This window comes from Chrysochloris asiatica, unplaced genomic scaffold (genome assembly GCF_000296735.1).
Source record: "Chrysochloris asiatica unplaced genomic scaffold, ChrAsi1.0 scaffold00062, whole genome shotgun sequence".
Classification (NCBI taxonomy): Eukaryota; Metazoa; Chordata; class Mammalia; order Afrosoricida; family Chrysochloridae; genus Chrysochloris; species Chrysochloris asiatica.
This window is the reverse complement of record NW_006408580.1, coordinates 13,839,757-13,842,399: the sequence shown is the minus strand read 5'-3', so window position 1 is coordinate 13,842,399 and position 2,643 is coordinate 13,839,757. Positions and strand designations below refer to the sequence as shown.

Here is a 2,643-nt window from a genome sequence, read left to right as displayed (position 1 = left end):
AAGCTCATCTGAAACCTGTCCACCATGGGTGACCCTTCTGGTTATTTAAAATACCGGTGGCAGAGCCCTCAGAATCATAGTAACTCAATCCACCACAGCAAAACAGACAGGTGGCCATTTGGTTTTATGTCAATACTGTCACTTTAAATTTCGATGTTAATTTTGATATAATCCTGATATAATAAAGATACAGTCAAGATGTTGTCTCCTGATACTATCAATCCTGATACAATCAAGATATTCTCTTTTAAGATGGCGGCTCCTGGAATAGCTGAGTTTCTTGATCCAGAAAACAATGGATTTCTGGATTCCTTTCGAATTCCCCAGCTGTAAACCCTCTGATCCTCCAAACATACGTGTATATTTGTTTCAGTGTTCCAACACCATCTCATAAGCCCTCGTGGCCTCCAACCCATAGCGACCCTATAATTGGGTTTCTGAGGAGCAGCTGGTGAGCTTGAACCACAGACCTGGTGATTTAAACCATTGACCTTGCATTAACCTACAGTTAATTAAACTACATCAGGACTAGTGCTTATTTTTTGACTCATGCACCTGCAGGTTGGCTGAGGTGTCTCTGCTCATTGGGTTTCATTTGGAGGCCCAGAGTGTAAGGGAAGCAGCCACTTGGGGAATATCCTTCTCATGGAGGACAGATAAACACAAACGGGACAAAGAGAAAGATGCAATGCCTCTTCAAGTCTAGCTTTGAAACTGCCCCACCGTTACCATCTCCCTCATTCCATTAGCCAAAACAAGTTACATGATCAAGTCCTTCGTCAATTGGGGCAGAAAGTTTGCTCCTCTCATGGACATTTAGAGATGGAGTGAATTTTTGCTGGAAAATGTTCTATGGTCAAATAAGTTAGGAAAATGCTTTGAAAGAAAAAAAGTGTAACTCTTCTTAGAGCCTTTAATGTGTGTATATGTACACGAGGATCAGAGAAAAAGAGGAAGACCCCCAACAAGATGGATTGGCCAAGTGGCAGCATCGATGGACTCCAGCGTGGCAACAGTAGTGAGGTTGGCCCAGGATTGGGCAGTGTTTCTTTCTACTGTGCATAAGGTCGCTATGGGTCGGTACCGACTCAAGGGCACTAAACAACAACAATGTACATTCTGACAAAAGAACAAGTAAACCCGCCTTAGAAGAAATCCAATCAGCTCTTTCCGTCTCCAGTCGCTGCAGGGACAGGAGCTGCCACCATGTCCTAGCACCTGCAATGAGACAGTGCTCCAGTTTCCTGATCAAGAGGAACAAGCAGAGGTATAGCACTGAGCCCAATAACCTGAAGTTACAACTGATTGACCACAAAACTGTGGGTGTGGAACAGGCCACCGGCCTCAAAGGTGTTATGGTAGTCCTGAAACGTAGGTCAGGCCAGCAGAAACTGGCCACGTCCTCCATGCTGACCACCAGTAACAAGATCGCCTGGGTCACACTCAGCAGCATCGGCACATGATCCGCGAGAGCAAGTACCTGCCTGTTCTGTGCATGGCCACGATGCACAAAGCCAGCGCAATCTTGTTCAGCCATTTTGGTGAAGAGAAGTAGACCCACCCCACCAAGAGTTCCTGAATGCCCACTGCCCCAGAACAATAAAGACAACTTCCTCCGAGAGAGAGAGAGAGAGAGAGAGAGAGAGAGAGAGAGAGAGAGAGAGAGATAGAAGGAAGGAAGGAAGGAAGGGAGAGAGGGAGGGAGGGAGAGAAATACAATCAGAATGTTCTTCAGAAGCAAAAATGGGAATACTTCAACCAGTAACTTTGGGTATGTCACCAGAAAAGCATAATGTTTGGTCATCAAAAATGAGGGCACCCCTCCATGACATGGATGGGCACCAAAGCCACAACCGTGGACTTAAACTCACTGACTCATTAATCATGCAGCTGGCTCAGGACCAGGCAATATTTCATTGTGTTATACATAAGGGTGCCATGAGTAAGAGGCAACTCAACCACCACCACCATCAACAACAACAGTATGACTCTCTGGTTGGGGAGTATGGTATATGATGTTATCTAACATTTTCTAACATTTTCCCCATGCCGCTGGTGTTCCATAGAACCCATTTTAAAAAAGATTGCAAGTCACCTAATCTCCCTGAGCTCCAGGTATCTGGGTTGTTTTAAACAAGAATAATATCCTCTGTCTTGGAAGATGGTTCTGTGAATCAAATAAGATTAGGCCTGTGCAAGCCTGTAGCACATGGTTAGAAAGGTGCCACATAGGTGTTTGCCCACTTATTAGCTCAATCTGTCTAGAACCCCAACTAGTCCTGCAGCATGGGACCAGGCCACTGAAGACGTGTGCTTTGTATTGGGCAGGCACTGGGAATTGGAAGAGTTATAAAAAGGGGTCCAAGTTCCCCTTTTTATAACTTTGAGACCCCCAGAGAGAGTCGTGACAAGTAGTGAGGGCTTCACAGATTGCAGGGGGGGAGGTGCTGTGTTAGGGAGCAGTAGAGTTCTGGTGGGGTTTTGTTCTATCAAGGTTTGTGAGACACTCGGCTAAGCTGATGTGGTCCCAGATTGGCAGTGGTGTTTCAGGAAAGACTTAAATGGGACACCGTCCTGGACTGGTCCTTGACCCTGAGGAAAAGAGAGGCCTTCAGGTCAGAGATCAGTAGCCCACGCTAAGGA

The 2,643-nt window shown here is 46.0% G+C and overlaps 1 pseudogene; it reads left to right on the top strand.

Annotated features, from left to right (window-relative positions):
• The first annotated feature begins 1,223 nt into the window (after positions 1-1,223).
• Positions 1,224-1,555, top strand: LOC102820524 (annotated as a pseudogene).
• The last annotated feature ends 1,088 nt before the right edge of the window (positions 1,556-2,643 follow it).